This window comes from Tiliqua scincoides, chromosome 3 (assembly GCF_035046505.1).
Source record: "Tiliqua scincoides isolate rTilSci1 chromosome 3, rTilSci1.hap2, whole genome shotgun sequence".
In the NCBI taxonomy this organism is placed as follows: domain Eukaryota; kingdom Metazoa; phylum Chordata; class Lepidosauria; order Squamata; family Scincidae; genus Tiliqua; species Tiliqua scincoides.
The window spans coordinates 25,057,605-25,074,265 of record NC_089823.1 but is presented as its reverse complement, the minus strand read 5'-3'; positions in this window follow the sequence as shown (position 1 = coordinate 25,074,265).

Sequence of the window (16,661 nt, the reverse complement as noted above, 5' to 3'; positions counted from 1 at the left end):
GCCAACAACTTTTATGGTCTCTGTTAATGTGTTTTTAATATGTTTTTTATCTGCTATTTGTGCTAATTTATGTTTTTTTAAATCTGTTTTTTACATGTTGTTAGCCGCCCTGGGTCCCTTTCAGGGAGAAGGGCGGGATACAAATAAAGTTTATTATTATTTATATTATTATCCAATCCAGAGAGAAGAGAGAGGAGCACTAGAGGCAAGAAGGTGGATAGTGAGGAGTGTGTGTGTGTGTGTCCATTTGCTGTCTGATGGGACAACTTCAGTTGGCTTCATGGATGGGCTTGCCCTGCAAGTATCCCATAAAACCCTTTGCAGCTTAAGCACTGGAGAAGTATTTCTAAGATGGGTATTTGAAATCTTGTCTTTACCTGTAAAATTGCATCACTGATAAGGAAAATGTAATATATTCATCTTTTTTTCTTTTTAAAAACCCTAGCCTAGGGTTTTCCAGCAAACTTCATGGGTGATCAGGGAATTCATGGTTGCTCAATCCTAATCAGGCCACTATTAACCACTATTCTGGCTTTCACATGTGTAAGATATTTCATGTGTTTAACCGCTAAATAAAATGGTGATATAAACAGTGTTCTTTTAAAAAAATTACTATATTTCTATAGTGGACGTATTTCATATGTGTGAAATACGATTAATTTTTGCTTTTATTACATCACTGCACCTGTTGTATTGCTGCCTGTAATACAGTTTTCTCCCACAAGGGCTCAGAGCTTCTGTTAGGGGGAAAAACATTAGAAGATTTAGGAACCTTCTAGAGATTTTAGAGAACATGTTACCTGGCAAATCTTTAAATAATAATAACAGTAATAATGTGTGTTTGCTGCTGGCTGCCTGCTAAGAGAGCACAACCCAGGCCAGTAGTATGTTTTCAGAAGCAGGGCTGATTTTCAGATCCTTTGGCATCTGGCTTCCACAACACATTTGACTGGGAAAACACAAGGCAACTCCTAGGAGCTTCCTGGCCTGGACCAATCAAGTTGTTAGCAATGCAAAAGAAGGCTCTCCAACCCTAGCTGTCCTTACCAACTTTGTTGCCAAATTCAATCAAAGAGCTGTGCTAATGGAGCAAACTATCTCTCCTAAGCTAGCCATAAGTTGCCCAGGGAAAATTTCCTATTGGCACCAGTGAGGAAGTCCCTTAGATAACCAAGGATTCAATAAATCTCATAGTGCAATAATGCCCTCCGGTGGCTTTAAAATTAGTTGCAGCTACACTGTAAACCTTGGACTCTCTGCATTTGTATACAGGCTTAGCACATTTAGGTACCAGTAGTTCCAATCCTGCATTTCTTGAGATCAAGTAGAATGCAGTGGGGGGGGGGGTTCTATTGTTGGAGAGCATTGTCAAGAGGGAGGACCCCTCTTCTGAATGTCAATTGTCATGGGCAAATGCCCCTACAACCCCCACATGCATGTTGTAAGACTTGGGAACCCTTTCTGCATTTCCAGCACCATGACTAATTTGACCCTCCAAGTTCATGTCCACAGTTCTTTGGATGGCCAACTCTGTCCCTCCCCACCCAAGAACTGCTTATGCAGGTGATCTTTGCACATGAGTAGCATAACATCTAAGGAGCAAAGTCCTTCTTGACAGCTCTTTGCCTGGCAGTGAGAAGTTCCATGGGCAGAAAGACTTGGGACTGGAGGAAAAGAGTCCTGGAGGCTTATGGCATTTTTATTGTATTTGGCTTTTATATATATGTATGTGCATATAAACATTTGACTGTTTAAAAAATACAAGAGCATAAGTGAAGGCAAGCAGCAAGTAACCACTTGGGGGGATAAATCAGCTTTGGAGGGGCAATGCTTGGTGGAGAAAGAGTGTGATGAGAGAGGGTTCCCCAAGAAGAAACCCCTCACATCTATCTCTTTTTGACAAAAAGAAATAAGTACACCCCTTAACAAACACAAGTTGGTGCACATCTCATTCAACCATAAAGAGTAAATTCCACTGAATTACTTTGAAGCAAACATGTTTAGGATTGCACTGCACATGTCTGCTATATGACCTTGAAGCATGGTCTGAGGATACAGGATGCAGCCACCTCACTAAATTTAAGCAGGCCTAGTGCTGGTCAGGTCAGTCCCTGAATGGGTGACTGCTGGCAAACCCATGTTCGCTGTCAGGCTTTGGGCCGCCAAGACCCACTGGGTCCCCCAAGGGGTAGCAGTGGGGCACCACTGGTTCAGCCCTGGCACGGACTATCCAGCTCCAACGGTCTCAGCAGGGTTGTGGGGAAAGGGGGTTGCATCACCTGGTTCCTTCTCCCCTAAGGTGGCGGAGTCTCCAGCTCAGAGGCTGGCCAGTTTTCACTCCTGCTGGCAGCCTACCTAACACTGACCCTCATCTTTGGCTGGGCTGGGTTTTATGTGGGAGACCAGCCCCATCAGGCCCCATCTCTTCCTCCTCAGGGGTGTTATAAGGCCGGCCCCTGGAGCCCCATCCCTTCCTATCTGCTCACACCTTGACCAGACCCACCAGCTGCTCCTGTGGTTGGGGCTGTGGCCATGGCTGCCACCCTGGAAAGGGTCTGAGCCCCTGATGGGTGCTGCCCCCAGGGACCAGTCGCCTGGGGGATGACAGGGGATTCAGGGCTTTTGTGATGGCTGCCAGAGGCCCTCCTGTCTGGCACACCATCAGCCTGGCTGTCCCTGGCTCAGGCTCCCTGTCTGTTGCTGGGTCATCAGGGGACCCTGACCTGCAGCAACCTGGCTGCTTGCAGGCAGACCAACAGGGCGAAGGTGCAATTCACCGCAGCAGCCATCAGCAGCCTGGGCGAGTGCAGTGCCAACCCTGTCCCGTCCGATGTCAGGACAGGCAGAACTGCAGCCCGCTCTGCCCCCACTCCATTACGGCCGCTGCTGCCGCCTGCCACAGGAACCTCCTGCCACCTGCCTCCCTCCTCGTCCAAGCCAGGTAAGCCAGGGAACCTTAAGTTCCATGATAGGGTGGGATACAAATGGAAAGAAATTAAGGAACATACAAAGGTGTCTTCCACAAGGTCAGACTCTTGGCCCAGCTAGGTCAGTATTGTTGGTATTGGTGGGCAGCCAGCTCTCCAGGCTTTCATGCAGCCCTGGAGCCTGGAGGTCATTTACAGCCCCCAGCTCTCCCACTGAGTACAGCTCCTTTCTTATACTGGAGACATCCCAAGCAATCTGACATTTTCACATGTCAGTGCTGACACTCCTTGAGCACAATGAGAACATATTGAGTTGCATTAAACGTTTGTGCTCTGCAAAGACACCTGAATGATGTTTTGTGAAGCCTTTCCACCTGCTGTCCTTTTACTTCTCACACACATTGGCTGAATTATTCAGTAGGGTGGGCTTCCGTGAAATTGCTCTATTAGAAAGAAATGGTCGTGTTGTGAAAGGAAGTAGAAATTCTTATCCTGTGTCATGGAAAATATCATTTATTGTTAAGTTTAGGAAAGTCCGTGTATGTGTTGGCAACCTTCAGTCTCAAAAGACTATGGTATCGTGCTCTGAATGGTGGTGGTTCTGGAACAGCGTCTAGTGTGGCTGAAAAGGCCGATTCGGGAGTGACAATCCCACACCGGGAGCAAGTGCAGTCTGTCCCTGGTCTGTCTCCCTGGCTATGGGCCTTCCTTCTTTGCCTCTTAGCCTCAGACTGTTGGCCAAGTGTCTCTTCAAACTGGGAGAGGCCATGTTGCACAGCCTGCCTCCAAGTGGGCCGCTCAGAGGCCAGAGTTTCCCACTTGTTGAGGTCCACTCCTAAGGCCTTCAGATCCCTCTTGCAGATGTCCATGTATCGCAGCTGTGGTCTACCTGTAGGGCGCTTTCCTTGCACGAGTTCTCCATAGAGGAGATCCTTTGGGATCCAGCCATCATCCATTCTCATGACATGACCGAGCCAACGCAGGCATCTCTGTTTCAGCAGTGCATACATGCTGCACGGATTCCAGCACGTTCCAGGACTGTGTTGTTTGGAACTTTGTCCTGCCAGATGATGCCGAGAATGCATCAGAGGCAGTGCATGTGGAAGTCCACCTCCAAATTAAAAGCCCAATCGTAAGTGGCGCTGCTTGTCCTGCAGTTCAGCAGTGCCAAAACAGCCACCGCTGTATCCCACGGGATCAGGGAGGCAGCTGGAGGTCTCCTTGGGGTAAAGGAACATTGGTTCCCTTGCCCCTTGTTGGGCCCCAGCAGCCCCAATGGGTATATTCAAATCTGCGCCAACACAATTGTTGGTACAGAACCAAGATTTCTCATGTAGGACTTTGAGGCATGGGAGGGGGGATAGGATCTGGTGGCAGCCTCTGCTGCTGTCTCTGCCCCCCTCCTGCTCACCCTTCCCCACCCAGTTTCACCCTCTCCCTGCCTTTCCCCATCTTCCATCCACCCCAGAATTCCTCCTTGTCCCTCAGCAGGGAACTTACAGCTGCTGGCTCTCAGCAGTTATCCAACTAGTGTGGAGACCAAGCACCTACAGGTGCTGGCCTCTCCACCTGTGCTGTGCTTTCCTTCTCCCAACTGCCACAAGGTGCCTTACGGCGCATTTGTGCCAGCAGTCTCCTGGGCGCTGTAGACCGGTACTGGCCCAGGACGGGATCAGGCCATAAATCAGCCAATAGGTTGACACCAGCATCACCTTCCCTGGGATAGGGGATGGGGGAAAACAGTGCCTGCTCATGCTTTCAGGGTGTGAAAATCCTTATTGTACAGAGTCAACTTAAGGACAGTAAATTATGCATGTTTACTCCAAAGTAAGTTCCACTGGGTCCAGTGAAGCTTATTCACCCAAAACAGAGCAGAGAATTTAAGGCCTTGTTAAGTAAAAATCAATCCTCCAGAGTCCTGAGAACAGCATAGCTGTTTCCTCTTTGTCCTCACAACAGCCCTTAAAGTAGGTAAGGCTGAAAGACAGTGGCTGATCCAAGGTCACCCAGTCAGCTTCCAGGCTGAGAAGGAATTTGAACTTGTGTCTCAAAGATCTAAGTCTACCACTCTTAACCATGACATCATGTGGGCTCTAGTTGAGTTTTTGAAAATCTTTATCAGTTAGTGATGGATTTCACTTGGCTATTAAAAAAAGACACATATTGGCATTTTAATGGGTCTCTGGACATCACCATTAAGCTCGGAAGTGCTCTGTGCCGCATGTCCATGAAATCCCCAACCATCTCATGACTGCAAACAAAGAACCAGAGTCTTCAACTGAGGTTATGTAAACTGAAAGTAGGTAGCAGGCAGGAGTACGTGCCACTAAACTGTTTACTAATGTAAACTCCCCTTCATCTGCATGCACAAAATAAATATAAATATGCCATTTTTGAAATTATGGCCTTTTTATTGGCGCTTGCAGGCAAGATAATGTACCTTTGAGCGCTTAATCATTTCTGTTTATCTCACCACTGTAATGTTTTCAAACTGCCAAGTGCAGGTAAGAGATAAACTATAGTAAAACACAGACTGAAAGGCGCCCATGACGTGGTTCAAGTTTGGAAAAAAAAATGCTATTTTAAGAGGAAATAGAATGTGTTGACTCACCCTACCCTTCCCAAATAGCACCCATGGACTATACAGGTTCACCAGGAAGGAGTTCAAAGGTTTGGCAGCCTTCCTGTATGATGATGATTGAAGTACATTTAAAAAAATGTTTAAACTGATATGCTGGAAAACCACACTGACAGAGCAATCCTGTGCAGAAGTACTACATTCAGGGGTAAGTCCAGTGGACTTCATTGAGACTTACTCCCAGGTAATGGTATGTAGATAACAGGGAACAATTTCCATGGAAATACCTGAGAGTTGTAGGGCATTTTTGACCATTAACACTGTGGCAGGACAACACTCAGGAGTAAAAAATGGAGAGGGTGGAGATGACCTTCCAAATGGTCATGGAGGTGTCTGATTTCTTCAACAGTTGTATGTTGAGCAACTGTGCATATATCCAAGTTGAGCACATATAAGCCCCCATGACAAGAAATACCACTGACGATGCAAGAAAAAGGGGGGGGGGAGTCTTTAAAAGCAACTGCAAATTGCTTTTTGCAAGATGCCATCAGAGACCATGAAACGATCATGCAGAATAAATTTTTTTTCACATTTGTGAAATACTGCCCTTCTGCCAAATTGCTCAGAGTGGTGTACATAGTTCCTCGCCACAACCCTGCGAAGTAGGTGAGGCTGAGAGATAATGATTGGTCCAAGGTCACCCAGGAAACTACATGCCTGATCAGGGATTTGAATGTGGGTCTTTAAGGTCCATGTCCCAACTACTAAACCACTAAACCTCCTAGAATGGAGATAAGCCTGCCAAGCAGATTATGCTCAGTTTTGAGTTTTATATTCCAGGAGAACATTAAAGTACACAGGGGAAATCAATGTTGAAATCAACAGAAGGGGCATTGTTCGGCATCCTACATTATTAAGTCATGAATACATCACGGAGCCTTGTGGATAGTGGCTCCCAGACTCTGAAATTCATTGCCCAGGAAACGTTAGTCAGGCATGTCAGTGTGTGCATTCTGATGGCAAGTAAAAACTGCTACCTTAGCACACATTTTATGGTGCACCTTATTGGCTTGACAGCCATGGCATTTTAATGTTGTGTTACTGTTTAGTTAGTTTTATGGAATTGTGCATTGATTGTACATTTATTGTTTTATTAGACACCGTAAGCCACTCTGGGTGTCTTAACCCAGGTGAAAGAGCAGCACTTATGTGACTTTAATCAATAAATAAAATTATTCTATGGCTTCTTTCTGTTACGAGGATGCCAGATGCAATCATCATAGCAGTCCTTTCTGCCCAGCAGTCCTCTGGAAGGATGCTTTCACAGTATTTTATCAGGCATCAGCCCTTGAGCTCTTATTGAAATCTTTGATATTCTCCCCCTGCAATACAGACCTTCTTTTATGGGGTTAGTTATTATGTTATTATTGTTTCAAGTGTTTTATTATAGATAAAATAGACATAATACTCAACTTTATTGCCAAACCAGCAGCAAATGGATTGCTTCCGAGACAAACAGCCCAATTAGCATAATTACTACACTTTGTTATTATTTGGATTATGCGATAAAACAAGAATGAAAAGTTTATGGATTCGATTAATCCAGATATTTGTGAGCTCAATCCCCTGATCAAATTGAAAATTAGCAAAGAGAGCGAGAAAGAGAGATCACATGAGCTGCTTCAACCAACTCCTTACATTCAGAAGTTGTCTGATATTAATCCCCCAGGTGTATATGGGACCCTTTTTAAGCCTACATGTGACATTTTGTTCCTTGGAAATCATGCAGCATCTGAACCACGGTAAACATCTTTAGCACAAACAACAGTGTGCAAAGCTGCAGCTCATTGATGTAAACAAAACAAATATAAAAATGAATCAGATCAGGCTGGCACTGTGGAGGACCTGAATTTTCATTAAGGCACATGATGTGGTCTTGAATAGTGATACAATCCTTTAGGGAAGAGGTTATTTACTGTATTAATTTTGTCCTACAACTAACATTGACATTTGTAGAATATTGTAGACATTTGTTCTTTTCCATTATTAATCTATTTCATGGAAGTTATCTGCAGGACAGTGGAAATGGACTCTTTGTGCCCTTACTGTAGTCAAAAGACTCATATTGCAGTACTGGAAAGATAAATGCCCCCACCATCACTATTCTTCAAAGGACTTTATCAACATTTGAACGTATGTCTTATAGAAGACAATTATAGATGGATATATTTTGGGGTGATTGGAAGTCGTTCTGAGAGATCTATGCATAGATTGCCCATTAATACCTTTTTATAGATTGCTTATTGATATGTTTTGTGATCTGTATGTATTTCATGCTTATTATATACATATTTCCCCCTGTATTCATTTTTATTTGGTTTTGTTGTTATTGTTATGTTTATTTTTATTTTCAATTCACAAATAACAGAGATGGAGGGAAATAAGAACATAAGAACATAAGAACAGCCCCACTGGATCAGGCCATAGGCCCATCTAGCCCAGCTTCCTGTATCTCACAGCGGCCCACCAAATGCCCCAGGGAGCACACCAGACAACAAGAGACCTCGTCCTGGTGCCCTCCCTTGCATCTGGCATTCTGACATAGCCCATTTCTAAAATCAGGAGGTTGCGCATACACATCATGGTATGTACCCCGTAATGGATTTGAAATGAAGCAGATCAGAAGATTAAATACTTTTTATAGTATGGTTAAAAAAAATTCTGTTACTTCCCCACAACTCACAGCCCAATCTGATGCAGGGCCATGCTGTAGTATGCAGCCATGCCAATGGAGTGCATGCTGCATGCTAGGGTGGCTGGGGGCGGAGGCAAAAGGTCAACCAAAAGTAAAAATAATTTTTACTTGCCTCTGGGCAGCCCTCCTGGCCACGTATGGGTCTCCTCAGATTCTCTAGCCAGCTATAGTTGGAGTAAGTCCAAGGAGAGGACAGGGGTGGGATGGACTAGGAAAGAGTGAATCGCATCCCATGCAAGTTGCAGCCACCAGGAACTACCCCTCCAAGCCCCTACCTTCTCCTTCTCCACTCCAAAACTCCCCTGAACCTCCCTCTCCCTACCCACAATGTCCCTACCACTTATTTTCTGAGGTCAGCACAGCCCAGGCTCTGTGGCAGCTGGCATTCAGATCTGCAACCACTTTGCAGTAGTGGTACAAGATGTTAATGTTGTTGCTGGGTCTTTAACAACAGCATATTGGGAGATGTGTTATTCTGAAAGGTTGATAGGGTTGGACCATAACTCTTTCCCAAATGTGTACATCTTACATTCACCTCTGGATTCAGCAAACCTCAATGGAAAGGTGTTTTAGAGCTGGGCAGCAACCACCAAGAACAGTCTCTCTTGGTCCTGGAACTGTTCCCCTCCTTTGGGGAACCTCAAAAATACCAAGGCACTTTCATTGAGGCAAGTTGAGTTGACAGCTAAGTGATTTGTTTTCCTCGCCTCTTCCTCAGTATAATTATGGGAGAAACCTCGTGACCTTATTTAATCATGCATCTTGAGTTTGAAAAACAAAATTTAAAAAACCATCCATCTTGTAAATGCACTTTGCAAGAAAGGGAAGACAGGCACCCTTTTCTCCAGGGGTCACCTTTGTCGACCAGCTGCTGGGGGCTCACAGCCTTCAGAAGGGACTACTGCAGGAGGTGGACCAGAGAGGGCAGTTTTCCAAGGGCTTGGAGCTGTCCCTGCTTTCCTCTTCTTTACCCTTCCACTGATGAGCAGAGAGAGATGATTTGTGCTTATCTCGGCCAGTGCTTATCTAGGCCAGTGTTTCTCAACCAGTGGTACAGGTTCCACCAGTGATACTTGAGGTGGTGTCTGGTGGTACTCACAGGACCCCTAAACCCCTGCCACCCAGCAGCACGACCAGGAACACAACAAATAGTGATAGGAGGCTTGGCTCAGTGGGCAGAGCAATAAAGCATACTTTTCTGCACTCAAAAAAGCCCTCCAGTTCACCAGGAGTCTCTTACTGGTGTTTGTTGCATCGTATATGGTCTCCCAACCCAGAAGTAACTGGCAATGATGACACTGCCAGTTACTTCCAGTGGTACTTCCAGTGGTACTCGAATAGGTGGACCATGTGAAGCGATGCTGCGGAGGACAAACACTGAGAAACACTGATCTAGGCCAGGGGTGTCCAAACTTTTTGGCAGGAGGGCCACATTATCTCTCTGACACTGTGTGAGGGGCCGGGGGAAAAAATGAATTAATTTACATTTCAAATTTGAATAAATTTACATAAATGAATATATTAGAGATGGAACTTATATGAATGAATGAAGGCCTTACAATACCTCAAAGCCTATTAAAGGCCTTGCACAAAGCAAGGCAGCCTTTTCTTTGCTGCCGCTGCTGCATCACATATGTGAAACAGCAAGTAATGGAGGGAACCCTTGTCCTACAACTCACACGAGAGGTTGAATAGTTGTCTGTCACACTGAGAGCGGTTGCATCAGTCCAGTGCGGGCTCCAGCAAGTCTCTAGAGGGCCAGAGGCTCACTGGAGACTGGGGGCTTCCTGAGGGCCAGATTGGGTGTCTTTGAAGGCCACAAGTGTCCCCAGGGCCGGGATTTGGGCACCCCTGATCTAGGCTATTTGTGAGAATGTGTCCTAAGCCTGTGAAATTAGACAGAGGGAGGTACTGTAAGCTACATATGGTTTTTTCATATATATTTTTTTTTCAAAATTGAAAGCCTTTGCTTCTAACAAATGCAAATGCTTGCTGGACCTTGGGAGCTGCTCAAGGGCATGACAGTGTTTCTTCTCCGTTTGCACAGCCTTCATGCACTTCTCTGGGGCTTGAGTAAGATAACTATCTCATTAATGGGGTAAATGCTGGGAGAACGTGATGACTCACAATAAACTTGGTGGGCCTGTCGGAAGCATTTAACAGTTTGATGCTGCTGCATTAAGTTCTATGACTTAGAAATGGTGCAGGATTTTATTTTATTTATTTAATTTGCTTTAAAACCTGGTTCTTACTATTGACAATGAGGGAAAAGGCAGCCCCAGGGACATGTACTGCTGCCCTGTTAATTATTACTGTGGCAAAGCTGTATCCTTTGAGCTCTCTGACCTGTTTTGCAGCCCTGGAGAGTTTATTGCAGTCAGCACAGCCTTGGCTGGTATTTGCATTGTGTGCTGAAACACAGCCAAGTTGGCTGCCATTCATGATATGGTATAGCATAGGTTGCTCAGCATGCCCCATGGACCCCTTAGGATGGAAATGAGCACGATTTAGATTGCACTGGTGGACAGGATGCACTGGTGGACAGGAAGCAGGAGCCAACAGAGTTTTCAGATGGTAACAGCACTGATTGGAGGATTTCAGAGACCCAGAATACTTCTTTGCAAAAACATAATATGGAAAATGCCTGTGTTTTAAATTATTTCCAGAAGTCTATGCAGAAATGGTGGAGCAGCAATTCTGTTCAAGTGCCAATACTGTGTCTTTTCTTCAATTTCGTAGTAATTATCATCGTAAAGAATCATCTCTTTGCTTTGCTTTAATTCTGATCACTTTTAATCTCAGATGAAAACCTCTATTTCTTTACAGGCTCTTTAAAAAAAAACAGCCTTGCTGTTAGCAAGACAAACATCCTCAGGGCTAAGAGCAAAATGAGCTCTGCTGAAAAGATCCTCTGCAAACGATTCGTAGGCAAGCATAAGAACAGTAACCTTTGCAGAAGGCAGGGGCCATGAAAGGGGATACAGAGCATAAATTGTACCCTGGCCCAGAGTCAAAAGGGGGGCCAAAGGAGGGGACCCAAAAATTTCCTGGAATCTTACATTTTCCGATCTCACCGGGGCCCATGAGAAGGGGGTGCAGGGGTAACATTGTTTAGGTCAGTGGTTCTCACACATTTAGGATCGGGACTCACTTTTTAGAACAAGAATCTGTCAGGACCCACCAGAAGTGATGTCATGACCAGAAGTGACATCATCAAGCAGGAAAATTTTTAACAAGCCTAGGCTGCAATCCTACCCACACTTATCCAGGAGTAAGTCCCATTGACTATCATTGTTAAAAGCATATACATAGTAACTTGTTAAAAGTACTGTACCATTTCCCCAAATGCAGTCAGATACCACGGTAGCATCAAGTCTAATATATTAAAAATAAAATATTGAAATGAATGGGGACCCACCTGAAATTGGCTTGCAACCCATCTAGTGGGTCCCGATCCACAGTTTGAGAAACTCTGGTTTAGATTGGTTCTGTTAAATCTTGGGGCCAAACTAGTTGTAATTTTCACATGCTTGCTTTTTCGTATTACATTGCACATGTCAGGGTATAGTATAGTTATGGGGGGACAGTGCCGTGGCATGATAAGTATTGCAGGTGCCACAATGTGTCGTGTAAGCAGCCCCTCCCACTCACTGTTGGAACATTGCTGTCTCTGCCCAGAATGATTCCAATGGTGAGTGGGAGAGGCCACTTATCCAGTTCTGTTCAAAAATGAGGAAGGAGTGGGAGGGCTGGGGTGGCCTCAGGGGTTGGACACGTGTTGACACCTGCTGAGGACCCAAACCTGTTAGAGGGCCCAGCAGCAGTAGTAGCACCCAATGTACCATCAGGAACCAGGAGCCAGAACAGGGCTGTGCCCCAGAGCCCCCAGAAACCTTGTGCCAGCGCTGAAGAGGGCTTCAAGCCATGGCCCCAGACCAAACGGAGGGCCCCTGTGCATGCTACCTGCCCTGGGAGAAAATATTGTTGTCCACTTTGCCTTTTTGAAAGCTACTTTGAGTTTAGTTTTTCCATAGATGGGTGACTAACATATCTTAATGACAAAATCTTCTCTTCATTTCTCAGATGTGGGTGGAATCCCAGCCTCCTTCCCAATCAAGGTCATGCACCATCCCTTGCGAAGGTGGCTGGATGCAGGAACAGTGGAACATTCCAAGCAAAGCAAATAATCACTAAGGCTGGTGAAAACTCTTCACGGAGAGATTTTATGGCAGGGTGAAATTGGTGGGGTTGTGTTTGCTGTTTAAATAGAGGAACCTTGGAGTGATAGAAAGGTCCTTTGCTGAGAAGCTGCTGACTCCTGAAATCTCCTGCCACGTTTCCTTATCAACCAGGTTTATGATAGGTTTTGTAAATGGTTTATGAGATGCCAATGATTGCAAGGGTGAGGGGGTGGTGGGGACAGGGTGGTGGCTGCTGTCTTTGACTTTCTTTGCACTGTTGACAAAAGATCAAAGGGCAGATTATCACTTTGATAAGATGGGGAAGGGAAGTACAAATCCAGCAGCAGTTCTTTACACATTTGTTTTTTTGAAAAATATGCAGCGAAGAATATTTCATAGAGGCAAAACATTGAGTTACAAATTCAGCCAACATTCCCATTCATTTCACAATTCTTCCTTAGACTGAGGCCTTCAGGAGAAATCAGGTTTTACGGTGAAATCTTGTTGTGGTGAACAGGCCTGTATAAATTTAGCCTTTGTCTGCAGCAGAGGCGGCCCATCCATGAGGCCAAACAAGATGGACCCAGTAAATTGGCAGAGGTTGCCCACTTCCATTTATCCATCCACCTCCATTCCTCCTTCCATTCTCAGGATTGGAAAAGGAGGTTGGGAGTAGAGCAGGGGAGGAAGTGTGTAGGAGAGTGGGAGGAGCAGCGATGATATATCACCAGCTAAGAGGAGAGAAGCATTTGGCATACTGCCTCAGATTTGGGAAGATCTTGGACCAGCCCTGGTCTGGAGTCAAGTAGAAGATCGTAGACTTGTATCATAATAACATTTATGTCACACTTCTTGAGCGTGAAAAGCAAACATTATGTCAGTCATCTTCCAACGATCCTGTGTAGTTGGTGAGGGCTATTATCCTTGTAGATGGCACACTGAGAGTGAGAGGCAGGTGCTGGCCTGCATCTGCTTTGTTAGCTCACAGCAGAGGCAGACCTGGGGTGGGGACAGGGGATGCTAAAGCTCTGAGCGCTGCCGCCTTCGCCCCCTCGGCCACCCCACCTGCCCATCCAAGCCATTCTGCAGGCAGGTGAGGCCTCACACGATGCTCAACAGTGGGTGAAAAGCCTTCTGAGGCTTCTCCCACTGTTTTAAGCAATACTGGTTTTGTCAGGAAACCGGAAGTATTGTTTAAAACAGCAGGAGAAGTCTCAGAAGGCTTTTTGCACACTGCAGAGTGTCGAGCAAGGCTCTGTGAGCTTTGGTGAGTATCCTGGGAGGGAGGGCAGCGTGCTGGAGGGGGGCGGCATTTCGGGGGGGGGTGGCACGTCATGGACCCTGTCCCAAGGCACAATGAGGCACGATAGTGATGAGATTTGAATCGGGGAACTCTTGGATCACAGCTCAATCCCGTGCAAAGCAATCCTCTGTTCAGGTCAGTCCTCATCAGTGGATTTGACTCACTGCAGATCTCAAGCCTGCTAAACCAGAAGTGCCTTTCTAAAGGCTCTGCACATGGCCTCTCTGTGCTTCAGAAGACCTCCTGTGAAGGCACTTCCAGCCACATCCAGTGGTCTTGTGAGGTTCGATCATGGATTTGATTATCCACAGATTTCTGTATCCTCAGGGGTTCTGAGAACGGACCCCCTGCAGTTACCAAGGACCAACTATTCCATTGTGTTCAGTGGGGCTTGAGTTGGAGACACTGCAGTTTCATGTCACTCAGCCAGTACTCTAGACTCAGGAATTAGAAGGAGGGGAGCCCTTCTTCCAGCTTCTAGCTGAAGTCATATTTTATTTGTGGTTTCTGCCAAAATATTAAAGGAACAAAACAAAATCTGCCTTCTGTACCTGGCCAGCCTGGCTAGGATATGTCAAAATCAATAAAATGCAACTGAAAGTATTGAAATTAAAATTATAAAGAATAATTTTTGCACATTGCACACAGAATAGAGAAAGTGCTCTTGATTTTTTAGGAAGAAATGGACTTGGGGCTAACCAGGTCTACTCAGAAGTCCTATTTTGTTCAATGGGGCTTATTCTCAGGAAAGTATGGTTAGGATTGCAGCCTTAAAGTGCAATCCTGCACAAATGTACTTGGGGATAAGTTCCATTAAACTCACTAAGGCTTACGTCTGAGTAGACATGCCTAGAATAACATTGTAAATTTGTGATTTTTTTCTGAAATGCTGTCAAACATACAAACCTCACTTACCAATTAGAGATACTGTTCTGTGCTCTACTGTTATTCCTATGCCATTGTCCAACTATAGACATATGCATACATCTCTTTTCCTTTCTTTGAAAACTGAAAAATACCAATTAAAAGCAATGTAAGATAAACATGGTTTATTTTAACTCCCTTTGTCCTTTTGGGATTGTTGTAAGGGGCACATTCTGTTACTTTAAAAAATATTTTTCCATTTCGAAAAAGACATTTATTAGCATGATTCAATTGTTCAACTTTCATGCTAATGTGGATTTTTTGGGGTGAGGAGTAATATATTGCAATTTGGGGGGGGGGAGGCATGCCAGGGGGAGTGAGTGGGGAGGGAGGGAGGCGGGAGCATCGCTCCACCGGATCCTGATCTTCTTACCTCACTGCACCGACCTTTTGGTTGGCGCTGAATCAAGTAATCCCATTGCGAGGCTACTCCCTTTACCAGGGAGAAGAGGACGAAAGTCCCCTTCTCCCAAGGTGCCGCCCATGGCTGTTGAGGGTGCACAGGATGCGGCAGCAGCCGTATTCAGTGTCGCCACAGCTGCATGCCCCGGGAGCTCAGGATTGGGCTCTTTGTTCCATTCCTGCCCTCCCATCCCTGTGCTGGAGGTCCAAAAATGGTGCCTCCTCCCATCCCATTCCTGTTCTGGCAGGAAGTTTCCTGTACTCTGCAGGAAGGCTTTGGCCTTTCCACTGGTACACCTGGGCCTTGCTCTGCCACAAAGCACTTTTATGGCACTTTTGCAGCAGCATCACTGGATGAACATGTGGAGGAACATGTGCAGGCCCTCAATAGGACTGGGCCAAAATCAGTGCATTTCACAGACTTCACAAAATCAAACATTATTCACAGATTTCACAAAACTTTAAAGCATTTAGATTTTTTTCTTCCTTATTTATCTGCACCTGCTCTTTCTCTGTTGTGAAGTATTGGTTTTTATACAATATTTTCCTTAAACTAACAAGCAAAGGGACAATATTTTGAAAAGCTGTTTTCAAGATTAAATTCTTCCTTTCAAATGTTAACACATGCGTTGCCTTTAGAGAAGTCCAATTCCCTGTTCATACTTAAGAAGAAAAAGTTCTGGTGGCCAATTGTCAAACTGATGAACTGTATTAGGATTTATTATTGGCTTGTGCTGTATTGTACAACTTATTATTTTCAATTGTTGCAGGTGGTTAAATCCTTTTTGGTTAACCAATGAGCATACTGAAAAAAGGGTAAAACTGACCACAAAGTGTAGGATTTAAATTAAAAAACGCACACACACACAAAACCAGCATGATGAAAACATGAATGGAAACAATCTGGGATTAAGTTCCGGTCATAGTGAAAGGGAAATTGTTGCACTATAACGTACAGGCTGTTTGTTTCTAACAGAAGCAAACTATTTAAAAGAAATTCTCACTCCTGCAATCTGAAGCAATACAGTCAGCCTAGTTATTTGTTCAGGAAACATCGCAAGGCAACTGGAGTCTCCCATGATCATTTAGCTCTGTACTGTGCCTCAGGCACATGAAAACAAGAGGAAATAAATAATTTCTAACAGCTCTCTTGAAAATAGGAGGAAAGTTCATTGAATGCAGAGATCTTCTTGCATGTGACAGTTCTTTACTGTCTGTTCTTTGTCCAATGTTGGACCTGAGTGCCAAGAAGATGCCTGTGACAACCTGCCCGGGGGTAAGTAGCACTGCTGGGCAGTGGTGCAGCATTTGGGGATGAGAGGAAGATATTCTGGGGTGGGGAAGGGTGGGGTGGGTGGGATTCTATCCCCCGCATTGGGCTGAAAAGCCTAACATGAGACCTCTCCTTCCTGTGCCCACAAAATAGCTGGCACAGATTTGAGTAAACCCATTGTGGTGCCTGGAGCTTTCCTTGGGGAAAGGGATAGGATTGCGCTTGAGTTGAGTGTTGAGTGGAACCAATCAAGCCCTGCTCAACTGGGCTTCTGGTGCCTGGCACAGCAGTGTCACTACATATCTTATTTCCTTTGAA